Consider the following 13,416-nt stretch of genomic DNA (forward strand, 5'->3'; position numbering starts at 1 on the left):
CTAACTATATTGGCTTACTGAAAAAAATCATGTGTTGGTAATGTAAAAAGACAAACAGGACATGATATTAGCAGGTGGTCTCAAATTAAACTACTAAAGAGGCTCAACACTGTTTAGCTCCCAAAAGCAGTTGGAATTGGGCCTAAACAGTGTGGTAAGTTTTTAGGTGATGGCTATTGTATCTGTTTGACCTGTCCCAAATGTCTGTATTGGCAATAAAAATAAAAAGTTTCCAATTTAAATAGCAAGAGAATAAAAACAATTTGCCATTAATGGGAAAAAACCTACAGCACCTGGTGTTCCCATGTGGTCTCCCACCCAAGAACTAACCAGGCCCAACACTGCTTAGCTTCCAAGATCAGACGAGATTGGGCATATCCAATGTGGTATGGCTGTAGGTGAGATATAGGCACTTTTTTGCCCTTTTCTACTTCTATAACCAGGTAAGCTAATAAAAAGGTTTCCTAACTATATTGGCTTACTGAAAAAAATCATGTGTTGGTAATGTAAAAAGACCTACAAGACATGATATTAGCAGGTGGTCTCATATTAAACTACTAAAGAGGCTCAACACTGTTTAGCTGCCAAAAGAAGTTGGAATTGGGCCTAAACAGTGTGGTAAATTTTTAGGTGATGGCTATTGTGTCTGTTTGACCTCTTCCAAATGTCTGTACTGTCAATAAAGAGAAAAAAAGTTTCCAATTTAAAAAGCTAGAGAATAAAAACAATTTGCCAGTAATGGGAAAAACCTACAGCACCTGGTGTTCCCATGTGGTCTCCCACCCAAGTACTAACCAGGCCCAACACTGCTTAGCTTCCAAGATCAGACGAGATTGGGCGTATCCAATGTGGTATGGCTGTAGGTGAGATACAGGTACTTTTTTGCCCTCTTCTACTTCTATAACCAGGTAAGCTAATAAAAAAGTTTCCTAACTATATTGGCTTACTGAAAAAAATCATGTGTTGGTAATGTAAAAAGACCTACAGGACATGATATTAGCAGGTGGTCTCAAATTAAACTACTAAAGAGGCTCAACACTGTTTAGCTCCCAAAAGCAGTTGGAATTGGGCCTAAACAGTGTGGTAAGTTTTTAGGTGATGGCTATTGTGTCTGTTTGACCTGTCCCAAATGTCTGTATTGGCAATAAAAATAAAAAGTTTCCAATTTAAATAGCTAGAGAATAAAAACAATTTGCCATTAATGGGAAAAAACCTACAGCACCTGGTGTTCCCATGTGGTCTCCCACCCAAGTACTAACCAGGCCCAACACTGCTTAGCTTCCAAGATCAGACGAGATTGGGAGTATCCAATGTGGTATGGCTGTAGGTGAGATACAGGCACTTTTTTGCCCTCTTCTACTTCTATAACCAGGTAAGCTAATAAAAAAGTTTCCTAACTATATTGGCTTACTGAAAAAAATCATGTGTTGGTAATGTAAAAAGACCTACAGGACATGATATTAGCAGGTGGTCTCAAATTAAACTACTAAAGAGGCTCAACACTGTTTAGCTCCCAAAAGCAGTTGGAATTGGGCCTAAACAGTGTGGTAAGTTTTTAGGTGATGGCTATTGTGTCTGTTTGACCTGTCCCAAATGTCTGTATTGGCAATAAAAATAAAAAGTTTCCAATTTAAATAGCTAGAGAATAAAAACAATTTGCCATTAATGGGAAAAAACCTACAGCACCTGGTGTTCCCATGTGGTCTCCCACCCAAGTACTAACCAGGCCCAACACTGCTTAGCTTCCAAGATCAGACGAGATTGGGAGTATCCAATGTGGTATGGCTGTAGGTGAGATACAGGCACTTTTTTGCCCTCTTCTACTTCTATAACCAGGTAAGCTAATAAAAAGTTTCCTAACTATATTGGCTTACTGAAAAAATTATGTGTTGGTAATGTAAAAAGACCTACAGGACATGATATTAGCAGGTGGTCTCAAATTAAACTACTAAAGAGGTTTAACACTGTTTAGCTCCCAAAAGCAGTTGGAATTGGGCCTAAACAGTGTGGTAAGTTTTTAGATGATGGCTATTGTGTCTGTTTGACCTGTCCCAAATGTCTGTATTGGCAATAAAAATAAAAAGTTTCCAATTTAAATAGCAAGAGAATAAAAACAATTTGCCATTAATGGGAAAAAACCTACAGCACCTGGTGTTTCCATGTGGTCTCCCACCCAAGTACTAACCAGGCCCAACACTGCTTAGCTTCCAATATCAGACGAGATTGGGCATATCCAATGTGGTATGGCTGTAGGTGAGATACCGGCACTTTTTTGCCCTCTTCTACTTCTATAACCAGGTAAGCTAATAAAAAAGTTTCCTAACTGTATTGCCTTACTGAAAAAAAATCATGTGTTGGTAATGTAAAAAGACCTACAGGACATGATATTAGCAGGTGGTCTCAAATTAAACTACTAAAGAGGCTCAACACTGTTTAGCTGCCAAAAGCAGTTGGAATTGGGCCTAAACAGTGTGGTAAGTTTTTAGGTGATGGCTATTGTGTCTGTTTGACCTCTTCCAAATGTCTGTACCGTCAATAAAGAGAAAAAAGTTTCCAATTTAAAAAGCTAGAGAATAAAAACAATTTGCCAGTAATGGGAAAAACCTACAGCACCTGGTGTTCCCATGTGGTCTCCCACCCAAGTACTAACCAGGCCCAACACTGCTAAGCTTCCAAGATCAGACGAGATTGGGCGTATCCAATGTGGTATGGCTGTAGGTGAAATACAGGCACTTTTTTGCCCTCTTCTACTTCTATAACCAGGTAAGCTAATAAAAAAGTTTAATAACTATATTGGCTTACTGAAAAAAATCAGGTGTTGGTAATGTAAAAAGACCTACAGGACATGATATTAGCAGGTGGTCTCAAATTAAACTACTAAAGAGGCTCAACACTGTTTAACTCCCAAAAGCAGTTGGAATTGGGCCTAAACAGTGTGGTAAGTTTTTAGGTGATGGCTATTGTGTCTGTTTGACCTGTCCCAAATGTCTGTATTGGCAATAAAAATAAAAAGTTTCCAATTTAAATAGCAAGAGAATAAAAACAATTTGCCATTAATGGGAAAAAACCTACAGCACCTGGTTTTCCCATGTGGTCTCCCACCCAAGTACTAACCAGGCCCAACACTGCTTAGCTTCCAAGATCAGACGAGATTGGGCGTATCCAATGTGGTATGGCTGTAGGTGAAATATCTGCTCTTTTTTGACCTCTTCTACTTCTATAACCAGGTAAACTAATAAAAAAGTTTCCTAACTGTATTGCCTTACTGAAAAAAATCATGTGTTGGTAATGTAAAAAGACCTACAGGACATGATATTAGCAGGTGGTCTCAAATTAAACTACTAAAGAGTCTCAACACTGTTTAGCTGCCAAAAGCAGTTGGAATTGGGCCTAAACAGTGTGGTAAGTTTTTAGGTGATGGCTATTGTGTCTGTTTGACCTCTTCCAAATGTCTGTACTGTCAATAAAGAAAAAAAAGTTTCCAATTTAAAAATCTAGAGAATAAAAACAATTTGCCAGTAATGGGAAAAACCTACAGCACCTGGTGTTCCCATGTGGTCTCCCACCCAAGTACTAACCAGGCCCAACACTGCTTAGCTTCCAAGATCAGACGAGATTGGGCGTATCCAATGTGGTATGGCTGTAGGTGAGATACAGGTACTTTTTTGCCCTCTTCTACTTCTATAACCAGGTAAGCTAATAAAAAAGTTTCCTAACTATATTGGCTTACTGAAAAAAATCAGGTGTTGGTAATGTAAAAAGACCTACAGGACATGATATTAGCAGGTGGTCTCAAATTAAACTACTAAAGAGGCTCAACACTGTTTAGCTCCCAAAAGCAGTTGGAATTGGGCCAAAACAGTGTGGTAAGTTTTTAGGTGATGGCTATTGTATCTGTTTGACCTGTCCCAAATGTCTGTATTGGCAATAAAAATAAAAAGTTTCCAATTTAAATAGCAAGAGAATTAAAACAATTTGCCATTAATGGTAAAAAAAACTACAGCACCTGGTGTTCCCATGTGGTCTCCCACCCAAGTACTAACCAGGCCCAACACTGCTTAGCTTCCAAGATCAGAAGAGATTGGGCGTATCCAATGTGGTATGGCTGTAGGTGAGATATTGGCACTTTTTTGCCCTCTTCTACTTCTATAACCAGGTAAGCTAATAAAAAAGTTTCCTAACTGTATTGCCTTACTGAAAAAAATCATGTGTTGGTAATGTAAAAAGACCTACAAGACATGATATTAGCAGGTGGTCTCAAATTAAACTACTAAAGAGGCTCAACACTGTTTAGCTGCCAAAAGAAGTTGGAATTGGGCCTAAACAGTGTGGTAAATTTTTAGGTGATGGCTATTGTGTCTGTTTGACCTCTTCCAAATGTCTGTACTGTCAATAAAGAGAAAAAAAGTTTCCAATTTAAAAAGCTAGAGAATAAAAACAATTTGCCAGTAATGGGAAAAACCTACAGCACCTGGTGTTCCCATGTGGTCTCCCACCCAAGTACTAACCAGGCCCAACACTGCTTAGCTTCCAAGATCAGACGAGATTGGGCGTATCCAATGTGGTATGGCTGTAGGTGAGATACAGGTACTTTTTTGCCCTCTTCTACTTCTATAACCAGGTAAGCTAATAAAAAAGTTTCCTAACTATATTGGCTTACTGAAAAAAATCATGTGTTGGTAATGTAAAAAGACCTACAGGACATGATATTAGCAGGTGGTCTCAAATTAAACTACTAAAGAGGCTCAACACTGTTTAGCTCCCAAAAGCAGTTGGAATTGGGCCTAAACAGTGTGGTAAGTTTTTAGGTGATGGCTATTGTGTCTGTTTGACCTGTCCCAAATGTCTGTATTGGCAATAAAAATAAAAAGTTTCCAATTTAAATAGCTAGAGAATAAAAACAATTTGCCATTAATGGGAAAAAACCTACAGCACCTGGTGTTCCCATGTGGTCTCCCACCCAAGTACTAACCAGGCCCAACACTGCTTAGCTTCCAAGATCAGACGAGATTGGGAGTATCCAATGTGGTATGGCTGTAGGTGAGATACAGGCACTTTTTTGCCCTCTTCTACTTCTATAACCAGGTAAGCTAATAAAAAAGTTTCCTAACTATATTGGCTTACTGAAAAAAATCATGTGTTGGTAATGTAAAAAGACCTACAGGACATGATATTAGCAGGTGGTCTCAAATTAAACTACTAAAGAGGCTCAACACTGTTTAGCTCCCAAAAGCAGTTGGAATTGGGCCTAAACAGTGTGGTAAGTTTTTAGGTGATGGCTATTGTGTCTGTTTGACCTGTCCCAAATGTCTGTATTGGCAATAAAAATAAAAAGTTTCCAATTTAAATAGCTAGAGAATAAAAACAATTTGCCATTAATGGGAAAAAACCTACAGCACCTGGTGTTCCCATGTGGTCTCCCACCCAAGTACTAACCAGGCCCAACACTGCTTAGCTTCCAAGATCAGACGAGATTGGGAGTATCCAATGTGGTATGGCTGTAGGTGAGATACAGGCACTTTTTTGCCCTCTTCTACTTCTATAACCAGGTAAGCTAATAAAAAGTTTCCTAACTATATTGGCTTACTGAAAAAATTATGTGTTGGTAATGTAAAAAGACCTACAGGACATGATATTAGCAGGTGGTCTCAAATTAAACTACTAAAGAGGTTTAACACTGTTTAGCTCCCAAAAGCAGTTGGAATTGGGCCTAAACAGTGTGGTAAGTTTTTAGATGATGGCTATTGTGTATGTTTGAGCCAGCCCCAAATGTCTGTATTGGCAATAAAAATAAAAAGTTTCCAATTTAAATAGCAAGAGAATAAAAACAATTTGCCATTAATGGGAAAAAACCTACAGCACCTGGTGTTTCCATGTGGTCTCCCACCCAAGTACTAACCAGGCCCAACACTGCTTAGCTTCCAATATCAGACGAGATTGGGCATATCCAATGTGGTATGGCTGTAGGTGAGATACCGGCACTTTTTTGCCCTCTTCTACTTCTATAACCAGGTAAGCTAATAAAAAAGTTTCCTAACTGTATTGCCTTACTGAAAAAAAATCATGTGTTGGTAATGTAAAAAGACCTACAGGACATGATATTAGCAGGTGGTCTCAAATTAAACTACTAAAGAGGCTCAACACTGTTTAGCTGCCAAAAGCAGTTGGAATTGGGCCTAAACAGTGTGGTAAGTTTTTAGGTGATGGCTATTGTGTCTGTTTGACCTCTTCCAAATGTCTGTACTGTCAATAAAGAGAAAAAAGTTTCCAATTTAAAAAGCTAGAGAATAAAAACAATTTGCCAGTAATGGGAAAAACCTACAGCACCTGGTGTTCCCATGTGGTCTCCCACCCAAGTACTAACCAGGCCCAACACTGCTAAGCTTCCAAGATCAGACGAGATTGGGCATATCCAATGTGGTATGGCTGTAGGTGAGATACAGGCACTTTTTTGCCATCTTCTACTTCTATAACCAGGTAAGCTAATAAAAAAGTTTCCTAACTATATTGGCTTACTGAAAAAAATCATGTGTTGGTAATGTAAAAAGACCTACAGGACATGATATTAGAAGGTGGTTTTAAATTAAACTACTAAAGAGGCTCAACACTGTTTAGCTCCCAAAAGCAGTTGGAATTGGGCCTAAACAGTGTGGTAAGTTTTTAGGTGATGGCTATTGTGTCTGTTTGACCTGTCCCAAATGTCTGTATTGGCAATAAAAATAAAAAGTTTCCAATTTAAATAGCAAGAGAATAAAAACAATTTGCCATTAATGGGAAAAAACCTACAGCACCTGGTGTTCCCATGTGGTCTCCCACCCAAGTACTAACCAGGCCCAACACTGCTTAGCTTCCAATATCAGACGAGATTGGGCATATCCAATGTGGTATGGCTGTAGGTGAGTTATCGGCACTTTTTTGCCCTCTTCTACTTCTATAACCAGGTAAGCTAATAAAAAAGTTTCCTAACTGTATTGCCTTACTGAAAAAAAATCATGTGTTGGTAATGTAAAAAGACCTACAGGACATGATATTAGCAGGTGGTCTCAAATTAAACTACTAAAGAGGCTCAACACTGTTTAGCTGCCAAAAGCAGTTGGAATTGGGCCTAAACAGTGTGGTAAGTTTTTAGGTGATGGCTATTGTGTCTGTTTGACCTCTTCCAAATGTCTGTACTGTCAATAAAGAGAAAAAAGTTTCCAATTTAAAAAGCTAGAGAATAAAAACAATTTGCCAGTAATGGGAAAAACCTACAGCACCTGGTGTTCCCATGTGGACTCCCACCCAAGTACTAACCAGGCCCAACACTGCTTAGCTTCCAAGATCAGACGAGATTGGGCGTATCCAATGTGGTATGGCTGTAGGTGAGATACTGGCAGTTTTTTGCCCTCTTCTACTTCTATAACCAGGTAAGCTAATAAAAAAGTTTCCTAACTATATTGGCTTACTGAAAAAAATCATGTGTTGGTAATGTAAAAAGACAAACAGGACATGATATTAGCAGGTGGTCTCAAATTAAACTACTAAAGAGGCTCAACACTGTTTAGCTCCCAAAAGCAGTTGGAATTGGGCCTAAACAGTGTGGTAAGTTTTTAGGTGATGGCTATTGTATCTGTTTGACCTGTCCCAAATGTCTGTATTGGCAATAAAAATAAAAAGTTTCCAATTTAAATAGCAAGAGAATAAAAACAATTTGCCATTAATGGGAAAAAACCTACAGCACCTGGTGTTCCCATGTGGTCTCCCACCCAAGAACTAACCAGGCCCAACACTGCTTAGCTTCCAAGATCAGACGAGATTGGGCATATCCAATGTGGTATGGCTGTAGGTGAGATATAGGCACTTTTTTGCCCTTTTCTACTTCTATAACCAGGTAAGCTAATAAAAAGGTTTCCTAACTATATTGGCTTACTGAAAAAAATCATGTGTTGGTAATGTAAAAAGACCTACAGGACATGATATTAGCAGGTGGTCTCAAATTAAACTACTAAAGAGGCTCAACACTGTTTAGCTGCCAAAAAAAGTTGGAATTGGGCCTAAACAGTGTGGTAAGTTTTTAGGTGATGGCTATTGTGTCTGTTTGACCTCTTCCAAATGTCTGTACTGTCAATAAAGAGAAAAAAGTTTCCAATTTAAAAAGCTAGAGAATAAAAACAATTTGCCAGTAATGGGAAAAACCTACAGCACCTGGTGTTCCCGTGTGGTCTCCCACCCAAGTACTAACCAGGCCCAACACTGCTTAGCTTCCAAGATCAGGCGAGATTGGGCGTATCCAATGTGGTATGGCTGTAGGTGAGATACAGGCACTTTTTTGCCCTCTTCCACTTCTACAACCAGGTAAGCTAATAAAAAAGTTTCCTAACTATATTGGCTTACTGAAAAAAATCATGTGTTGGTAATGTAAAAAGACCTACAGGACATGATGTTAGCAGGTGGTCTCAAATTAAACTACTAAAGAGGCTCACCACTGTTTAGCTCCCAAAAGCAGTTGGAATTGGGCCTAAACAGTGTGGTAAGTTTTTAGGTGATGGCTATTGTGTCTGTTTGACCTGTCCCAAATGTCTGTATTCGCAATAAAAATAAAAAGTTTCCAATTTAAATAGCAAGAGAATAAAAACAATTTGCCATTAATGGGAAAAAACCTACAGCACCTGGTGTTCCCATGTGGTCTCCCACCCAAGTACTAACCAGGCCCAACACTGCTTAGCTTCCAAGATCAGACGAGATTGGGCGTATCCAATGTGGTATGGCTGTGGGTGAGATCCAGACACTTTTTTGCCCTCTTCTACTTCTATAACCAGGTAAGCTAATAAAAAAGTTTCCTAACTGTATTGCCTTACTGAAAAAAATCATGTGTTGGTAATGTAAAAAGACCTACAGGACATGATATTAGCAGGTGGTCTCAAATTAAACTACTAAAGAGGCTCAACACTGTTTAGCTGCCAAAAGCAGTTGGAATTGGGCCTAAACAGTGTGGTAAGTTTTTAGGTGATGGCTATTGTGTCTGTTTGACCTGTCCCAAATGTCTGTATTGGCAATAAAAATAAAAAGTTTCCAATTTAAATAGCTAGAGAATAAAAACAATTTGCCATTAATGGGAAAAAACCTACAGCACCTGGTGTTCCCATGTGGTCTCCCACCCAAGTACTAACCAGGCCCAACACTGCTTAGCTTCCAAGATCAGACGAGATTGGGAGTATCCAATGTGGTATGGCTGTAGGTGAGATACAGGCACTTTTTTGCCCTCTTCTACTTCTATAACCAGGTAAGCTTATAAAAAGTTTCCTAACTATATTGGCTTACTGAAAAAATTATGTGTTGGTAATGTAAAAAGACCTACAGGACATGATATTAGCAGGTGGTCTCAAATTAAACTACTAAAGAGGTTTAACACTGTTTAGCTCCCAAAAGCAGTTGGAATTGGGCCTAAACAGTGTGGTAAGTTTTTAGATGATGGCTATTGTGTCTGTTTGACCTGTCCCAAATGTCTGTATTGGCAATAAAAATAAAAAGTTTCCAATTTAAATAGCAAGAGAATAAAAACAATTTGCCATTAATGGGAAAAAACCTACAGCACCTGGTGTTTCCATGTGGTCTCCCACCCAAGTACTAACCAGGCCCAACACTGCTTGGCTTCCAATATCAGACGAGATTGGGCATATCCAATGTGGTATGGCTGTAGGTGAGATACCGGCACTTTTTTGCCCTCTTCTACTTCTATAACCAGGTAAGCTAATAAAAAAGTTTCCTAACTGTATTGCCTAACTGAAAAAAAATCATGTGTTGGTAATGTAAAAAGACCTACAGGACATGATATTAGCAGGTGGTCTCAAATTAAACTACTAAAGAGGCTCAACACTGTTTAGCTGCCAAAAGCAGTTGGAATTGGGCCTAAACAGTGTGGTAAGTTTTTAGGTGATGGCTATTGTGTCTGTTTGACCTCTTCCAAAAGTCTGTACTGTCAATAAAGAGAAAAAAGTTTCCAATTTAAAAAGCTAGAGAATAAAAACAATTTGCCAGTAATGGGAAAAACCTACAGCACCTGGTGTTCCCATGTGGTCTCCCACCCAAGTACTAACCAGGCCCAACACTGCTAAGCTTCCAAGATCAGACGAGATTGGGCATATCCAATGTGGTATGGCTGTAGGTGAGATACAGGCACTTTTTTGCCATCTTCTACTTCTATAACCAGGTAAGCTAATAAAAAAGTTTCCTAACTATATTGGCTTACTGAAAAAAATCATGTGTTGGTAATGTAAAAAGACCTACAGGACATGATATTAGAAGGTGGTCTCAAATTAAACTACTAAAGAGGCTCAACACTGTTTAGCTCCCAAAAGCAGTTGGAATTGGGCCTAAACAGTGTGGTAAGTTTTTAGGTGATGGCTATTGTGTCTGTTTGACCTGTCCCAAATGTCTGTATTGGCAATAAAAATAAAAAGTTTCCAATTTAAATAGCAAGAGAATAAAAACAATTTGCCATTAATGGGAAAAAACCTACAGCACCTGGTGTTCCCATGTGGTCTCCCACCCAAGTACTAACCAGGCCCAACACTGCTTAGCTTCCAATATCAGACGAGATTGGGCATATCCAATGTGGTATGGCTGTAGGTGAGATATCGGCACTTTTTTGCCCTCTTCTACTTCTATAACCAGGTAAGCTAATAAAAAAGTTTCCTAACTGTATTGCCTTACTGAAAAAAAATCATGTGTTGGTAATGTAAAAAGACCTACAGGACATGATATTAGCAGGTGGTCTCAAATTAAACTACTAAAGAGGCTCAACACTGTTTAGCTGCCAAAAGCAGTTGGAATTGGGCCTAAACAGTGTGGTAAGTTTTTAGGTGATGGCTATTGTGTCTGTTTGACCTCTTCCAAATGTCTGTACTGTCAATAAAGAGAAAAAAGTTTCCAATTTAAAAAGCTAGAGAATAAAAACAATTTGCCAGTAATGGGAAAAACCTACAGCACCTGGTGTTCCCATGTGGACTCCCACCCAAGTACTAACCAGGCCCAACACTGCTTAGCTTCCAAGATCAGACGAGATTGGGCGTATCCAATGTGGTATGGCTGTAGGTGAGATACTGGCAGTTTTTTGCCCTCTTCTACTTCTATAACCAGGTAAGCTAATAAAAAAGTTTCCTAACTATATTGGCTTACTGAAAAAAATCATGTGTTGGTAATGTAAAAAGACAAACAGGACATGATATTAGCAGGTGGTCTCAAATTAAACTACTAAAGAGGCTCAACACTGTTTAGCTCCCAAAAGCAGTTGGAATTGGGCCTAAACAGTGTGGTAAGTTTTTAGGTGATGGCTATTGTATCTGTTTGACCTGTCCCAAATGTCTGTATTGGCAATAAAAATAAAAAGTTTCCAATTTAAATAGCAAGAGAATAAAAACAATTTGCCATTAATGGGAAAAAACCTACAGCACCTGGTGTTCCCATGTGGTCTCCCACCCAAGAACTAACCAGGCCCAACACTGCTTAGCTTCCAAGATCAGACGAGATTGGGCATATCCAATGTGGTATGGCTGTAGGTGAGATATAGGCACTTTTTTGCCCTTTTCTACTTCTATAACCAGGTAAGCTAATAAAAAGGTTTCCTAACTATATTGGCTTACTGAAAAAAATCATGTGTTGGTAATGTAAAAAGACCTACAGGACATGATATTAGCAGGTGGTCTCAAATTAAACTACTAAAGAGGCTCAACACTGTTTAGCTGCCAAAAAAAGTTGGAATTGGGCCTAAACAGTGTGGTAAGTTTTTAGGTGATGGCTATTGTGTCTGTTTGACCTCTTCCAAATGTCTGTACTGTCAATAAAGAGAAAAAAGTTTCCAATTTAAAAAGCTAGAGAATAAAAACAATTTGCCAGTAATGGGAAAAACCTACAGCACCTGGTGTTCCCGCGTGGTCTCCCACCCAAGTACTACCCAGGCCCAACACTGCTTAGCTTCCAAGATCAGGCGAGATTGGGCGTATCCAATGTGGTATGGCTGTAGGTGAGATACAGGCACTTTTTTGCCCTCTTCTACTTCTACAACCAGGTAAGCTAATAAAAAAGTTTCCTAACTATATTGGCTTACTGAAAAAAATCATGTGTTGGTAATGTAAAAAGACCTACAGGACATGATGTTAGCAGGTGGTCTCAAATTAAACTACTAAAGAGGCTCACCACTGTTTAGCTCCCAAAAGCAGTTGGAATTGGGCCTAAACAGTGTGGTAAGTTTTTAGGTGATGGCTATTGTGTCTGTTTGACCTGTCCCAAATGTCTGTATTCGCAATAAAAATAAAAAGTTTCCAATTTAAATAGCAAGAGAATAAAAACAATTTGCCATTAATGGGAAAAAACCTACAGCACCTGGTGTTCCCATGTGGTCTCCCACCCAAGTACTAACCAGGCCCAACACTGCTTAGCTTCCAAGATCAGACGAGATTGGGCGTATCCAATGTGGTATGGCTGTGGGTGAGATCCAGACACTTTTTTGCCCTCTTCTACTTCTATAACCAGGTAAGCTAATAAAAAAGTTTCCTAACTGTATTGCCTTACTGAAAAAAATCATGTGTTGGTAATGTAAAAAGACCTACAGGACATGATATTAGCAGGTGGTCTCAAATTAAACTACTAAAGAGGCTCAACACTGTTTAGCTGCCAAAAGCAGTTGGAATTGGGCCTAAACAGTGTGGTAAGTTTTTAGGTGATGGCTATTGTGTCTGTTTGACCTCTTCCAAATGTCTGTACTCTAAATAAAGAGAAAAAAGTTTCCAATTTAAAAAGCTAGAGAATAAAAACAATTTGCCAGTAATGGGAAAAACCTACAGCACCTGGTGTTCCCATGTGGTCTCCCACCCAAGTACTAACCAGGCCCAACACTGCTTAGCTTCCAAGATCAGTCGAGATTGGGCGTATCCAAAGTGGTATGGCTGTAGGTGAGATACCGGCACTTTTTTGCCCTCTTCTACTTCTATAACCAGGTAAGCTAATAAAAAAGTTTCCTAACTATATTGGCTTACTGAAAAAAATCATGTGTTGATAATGTAAAAAGACCTACAGGACATGATATTAGCAGGTGGTCTCAAATTAAACTACTAAAGAGGCTCAACACTGTTTAGCTGCCAAAAGCAGTTGGAATTGGGCCTAAACAGTGTGGTAAGTTTTTAGGTGATGGCTATTGTGTCTGTTTGACCTCTTCCAAATGTCTGTACTGTCAATAAAGAGAAAAAAGTTTCCAATTTAAAAAGCTAGAGACTAAAAACAATTTGCCAGTAATGGGAAAAACCGAAAGCACCTGGTATTCCCATGTGGTCTCCCACCCAAGTACTAACCAGGCCCAACACTGCTTAGCTTCCAAGATCAGACGAGATTGGGCGTATCCAATGTGGTATGGCTGTAGGTGAGATACAGGCACTTTTTTGC

The 13,416-nt window shown here is 39.1% G+C and overlaps 29 non-coding genes across 29 annotated transcripts; all 29 read right to left on the reverse strand.

The window, feature by feature from the left end:
• Nucleotides 1–281: 281 nt before the first annotated feature.
• Nucleotides 282–400, reverse strand: LOC146038947 (5S ribosomal RNA). The gene has a single exon (XR_014462496.1). It is a non-coding gene; the product is annotated as a 5S ribosomal RNA (ribosomal RNA).
• A 346-nt stretch (nucleotides 401–746) lies between these two features.
• Nucleotides 747–865, reverse strand: LOC146037367 (5S ribosomal RNA). Its single transcript, XR_014461049.1, has one exon. It is a non-coding gene; the product is annotated as a 5S ribosomal RNA (ribosomal RNA).
• A 345-nt stretch (nucleotides 866–1,210) lies between these two features.
• On the reverse strand, nucleotides 1,211–1,329 carry LOC146037552 (5S ribosomal RNA). Its single transcript, XR_014461218.1, has one exon. It is a non-coding gene; the product is annotated as a 5S ribosomal RNA (ribosomal RNA).
• A 345-nt stretch (nucleotides 1,330–1,674) lies between these two features.
• LOC146037554 (5S ribosomal RNA) lies at nucleotides 1,675–1,793 on the reverse strand. Its single transcript, XR_014461220.1, has one exon. It is a non-coding gene; the product is annotated as a 5S ribosomal RNA (ribosomal RNA).
• Nucleotides 1,794–2,136: 343 nt separating this feature from the next.
• On the reverse strand, nucleotides 2,137–2,255 carry LOC146039454 (5S ribosomal RNA). Its single transcript, XR_014462958.1, has one exon. It is a non-coding gene; the product is annotated as a 5S ribosomal RNA (ribosomal RNA).
• Nucleotides 2,256–2,601: 346 nt separating this feature from the next.
• Nucleotides 2,602–2,720, reverse strand: LOC146038651 (5S ribosomal RNA). Its single transcript, XR_014462225.1, has one exon. It is a non-coding gene; the product is annotated as a 5S ribosomal RNA (ribosomal RNA).
• A 345-nt stretch (nucleotides 2,721–3,065) lies between these two features.
• Nucleotides 3,066–3,184, reverse strand: LOC146037455 (5S ribosomal RNA). The gene has a single exon (XR_014461129.1). It is a non-coding gene; the product is annotated as a 5S ribosomal RNA (ribosomal RNA).
• A 345-nt stretch (nucleotides 3,185–3,529) lies between these two features.
• On the reverse strand, nucleotides 3,530–3,648 carry LOC146037369 (5S ribosomal RNA). Its single transcript, XR_014461051.1, has one exon. It is a non-coding gene; the product is annotated as a 5S ribosomal RNA (ribosomal RNA).
• A 346-nt stretch (nucleotides 3,649–3,994) lies between these two features.
• On the reverse strand, nucleotides 3,995–4,113 carry LOC146038387 (5S ribosomal RNA). The gene has a single exon (XR_014461982.1). It is a non-coding gene; the product is annotated as a 5S ribosomal RNA (ribosomal RNA).
• A 346-nt stretch (nucleotides 4,114–4,459) lies between these two features.
• On the reverse strand, nucleotides 4,460–4,578 carry LOC146037370 (5S ribosomal RNA). Its single transcript, XR_014461052.1, has one exon. It is a non-coding gene; the product is annotated as a 5S ribosomal RNA (ribosomal RNA).
• Nucleotides 4,579–4,923: 345 nt separating this feature from the next.
• On the reverse strand, nucleotides 4,924–5,042 carry LOC146037555 (5S ribosomal RNA). The gene has a single exon (XR_014461221.1). It is a non-coding gene; the product is annotated as a 5S ribosomal RNA (ribosomal RNA).
• Nucleotides 5,043–5,387: 345 nt separating this feature from the next.
• On the reverse strand, nucleotides 5,388–5,506 carry LOC146037556 (5S ribosomal RNA). The gene has a single exon (XR_014461222.1). It is a non-coding gene; the product is annotated as a 5S ribosomal RNA (ribosomal RNA).
• Nucleotides 5,507–5,850: 344 nt separating this feature from the next.
• On the reverse strand, nucleotides 5,851–5,969 carry LOC146039455 (5S ribosomal RNA). The gene has a single exon (XR_014462959.1). It is a non-coding gene; the product is annotated as a 5S ribosomal RNA (ribosomal RNA).
• A 346-nt stretch (nucleotides 5,970–6,315) lies between these two features.
• On the reverse strand, nucleotides 6,316–6,434 carry LOC146039041 (5S ribosomal RNA). Its single transcript, XR_014462581.1, has one exon. It is a non-coding gene; the product is annotated as a 5S ribosomal RNA (ribosomal RNA).
• Nucleotides 6,435–6,779: 345 nt separating this feature from the next.
• Nucleotides 6,780–6,898, reverse strand: LOC146038919 (5S ribosomal RNA). The gene has a single exon (XR_014462469.1). It is a non-coding gene; the product is annotated as a 5S ribosomal RNA (ribosomal RNA).
• Nucleotides 6,899–7,244: 346 nt separating this feature from the next.
• On the reverse strand, nucleotides 7,245–7,363 carry LOC146037913 (5S ribosomal RNA). The gene has a single exon (XR_014461548.1). It is a non-coding gene; the product is annotated as a 5S ribosomal RNA (ribosomal RNA).
• Nucleotides 7,364–7,708: 345 nt separating this feature from the next.
• Nucleotides 7,709–7,827, reverse strand: LOC146038948 (5S ribosomal RNA). Its single transcript, XR_014462497.1, has one exon. It is a non-coding gene; the product is annotated as a 5S ribosomal RNA (ribosomal RNA).
• Nucleotides 7,828–8,172: 345 nt separating this feature from the next.
• LOC146038688 (5S ribosomal RNA) lies at nucleotides 8,173–8,291 on the reverse strand. The gene has a single exon (XR_014462258.1). It is a non-coding gene; the product is annotated as a 5S ribosomal RNA (ribosomal RNA).
• A 345-nt stretch (nucleotides 8,292–8,636) lies between these two features.
• Nucleotides 8,637–8,755, reverse strand: LOC146038289 (5S ribosomal RNA). Its single transcript, XR_014461892.1, has one exon. It is a non-coding gene; the product is annotated as a 5S ribosomal RNA (ribosomal RNA).
• A 345-nt stretch (nucleotides 8,756–9,100) lies between these two features.
• Nucleotides 9,101–9,219, reverse strand: LOC146037557 (5S ribosomal RNA). The gene has a single exon (XR_014461223.1). It is a non-coding gene; the product is annotated as a 5S ribosomal RNA (ribosomal RNA).
• Nucleotides 9,220–9,562: 343 nt separating this feature from the next.
• Nucleotides 9,563–9,681, reverse strand: LOC146039599 (5S ribosomal RNA). Its single transcript, XR_014463090.1, has one exon. It is a non-coding gene; the product is annotated as a 5S ribosomal RNA (ribosomal RNA).
• Nucleotides 9,682–10,027: 346 nt separating this feature from the next.
• LOC146039042 (5S ribosomal RNA) lies at nucleotides 10,028–10,146 on the reverse strand. Its single transcript, XR_014462582.1, has one exon. It is a non-coding gene; the product is annotated as a 5S ribosomal RNA (ribosomal RNA).
• A 345-nt stretch (nucleotides 10,147–10,491) lies between these two features.
• On the reverse strand, nucleotides 10,492–10,610 carry LOC146038920 (5S ribosomal RNA). Its single transcript, XR_014462470.1, has one exon. It is a non-coding gene; the product is annotated as a 5S ribosomal RNA (ribosomal RNA).
• Nucleotides 10,611–10,956: 346 nt separating this feature from the next.
• LOC146037914 (5S ribosomal RNA) lies at nucleotides 10,957–11,075 on the reverse strand. The gene has a single exon (XR_014461549.1). It is a non-coding gene; the product is annotated as a 5S ribosomal RNA (ribosomal RNA).
• Nucleotides 11,076–11,420: 345 nt separating this feature from the next.
• Nucleotides 11,421–11,539, reverse strand: LOC146038951 (5S ribosomal RNA). Its single transcript, XR_014462499.1, has one exon. It is a non-coding gene; the product is annotated as a 5S ribosomal RNA (ribosomal RNA).
• Nucleotides 11,540–11,884: 345 nt separating this feature from the next.
• LOC146038537 (5S ribosomal RNA) lies at nucleotides 11,885–12,003 on the reverse strand. The gene has a single exon (XR_014462121.1). It is a non-coding gene; the product is annotated as a 5S ribosomal RNA (ribosomal RNA).
• Nucleotides 12,004–12,348: 345 nt separating this feature from the next.
• LOC146038290 (5S ribosomal RNA) lies at nucleotides 12,349–12,467 on the reverse strand. The gene has a single exon (XR_014461893.1). It is a non-coding gene; the product is annotated as a 5S ribosomal RNA (ribosomal RNA).
• Nucleotides 12,468–12,812: 345 nt separating this feature from the next.
• LOC146038785 (5S ribosomal RNA) lies at nucleotides 12,813–12,931 on the reverse strand. The gene has a single exon (XR_014462347.1). It is a non-coding gene; the product is annotated as a 5S ribosomal RNA (ribosomal RNA).
• Nucleotides 12,932–13,276: 345 nt separating this feature from the next.
• On the reverse strand, nucleotides 13,277–13,395 carry LOC146039168 (5S ribosomal RNA). The gene has a single exon (XR_014462697.1). It is a non-coding gene; the product is annotated as a 5S ribosomal RNA (ribosomal RNA).
• Between the last annotated feature and the right edge of the window lie 21 nt (nucleotides 13,396–13,416).

Source organism: Crinia signifera, chromosome 9, assembly GCF_055691185.1.
Source record: "Crinia signifera chromosome 9, ASM5569118v1, whole genome shotgun sequence".
Classification (NCBI taxonomy): domain Eukaryota; kingdom Metazoa; phylum Chordata; class Amphibia; order Anura; family Myobatrachidae; genus Crinia; species Crinia signifera.